Genomic DNA, 1,085 nt, shown 5'->3' with positions numbered 1-1,085 from the left:
CCCTGTTCAGCAGGAAGTAGCCAGATGACTTTTTAGTCCTCACTCCCATAGATATGGAGGGTTATAAATGACAGTGGGGAGTATGTAGCTGAATATAGAGTTAAAAATTTAACAACTGACCTTCTCCTTTAACTCATGCATTAAATCAAATAATGTACACATGCTGTTTCTGTCTGCTAACTATGCTGATAAGTTCTAGCCTGTTTGGCTAGTTCTTCTTAATTTGAGTCACAGGTGTGTAGGATCAAGCAGAAGAAAAACAAAACATCTTGACCAGAGGCAGACCACTGCAATGGCCATGAATCACAGATATATCAAAAGAACAGCACCAGCCCAGTGAGGTCTCGATCATGTAGTCCTGTTATCCCTACCCTCAAAATTCTCCTTAAATAGACCTGCCCTCTTTCAGAGAGTAGGACAGTAGTTTTCAAGAAGTTAGTCTCCCACCCTCCTCATTTGCTGGCAAAATAATATTTCTCAAGGGCATTCCCTGGCAGTCCAGTGGTTAGGACCCTGCACTTTTACTGCAGAGAGCACAGGTTCAATCCCTGGTCAGGGAACTAAGATCTCACAAGCCATGTGGGACAACCAAAAAATAAATATAAATAAATAAGTAAATATCTCAAGGACTCCAAAGTGACACTGGCCAGCACCAGTGTGCTTGTGGTAGAATGAGCTACCAAAAATGACTACTGCCAGCAACTGTGTCCCCAGGGTGAGCTCCAATTGCTTCCCGCCTCTCCAAGGAGACTCTTCTAGAACAGCAGAGGTGACTCAGGAGGCCCTGGAAGATCTCAGCCTCACAAGATGGAGAAGCCAGATACCAAATCACGAGGGAAGGCCAGCTGCAGTTGGCAAAACTCATTTGGACTGTGATGTGAGTGAAAACCATACGCTTGTTGAATGAAGGAATAATCAAAGAGCTAAAAGCCTGGAATGTTACTAAGTACCAAGAGCAGAAGTGTACAGGGTTTTCTGTGAAACTTTGGAAAGGATGATGAACTAGTTGACAAGACATTTTTCTCACTTCAGACAATTGGGTTGGATCAACTGGCACTTTGGTGAAGCTATCCTGAGAAGTCACT

General features: G+C 43.5%; 1 non-coding gene across 1 annotated transcript; it reads left to right on the top strand.

Moving 5' to 3' along the window:
• Positions 1–487: 487 nt before the first annotated feature.
• Positions 488–560, top strand: TRNAK-UUU. Its single transcript has one exon. It is a non-coding gene; the product is annotated as a tRNA-Lys (tRNA).
• Positions 561–1,085: the final 525 nt, after the last annotated feature.

The sequence above is a fragment of the Monodon monoceros genome, unplaced genomic scaffold, assembly GCF_005190385.1.
Source record: "Monodon monoceros isolate NGI ecotype Baffin Bay Population unplaced genomic scaffold, NGI_Narwhal_1 Super_Scaffold_10, whole genome shotgun sequence".
Taxonomy (NCBI): Eukaryota; Metazoa; Chordata; class Mammalia; order Artiodactyla; family Monodontidae; genus Monodon; species Monodon monoceros.
The sequence above is the reverse complement of the archived record's forward strand: the minus strand, read 5'-3'. Positions and strand labels throughout refer to the sequence as shown.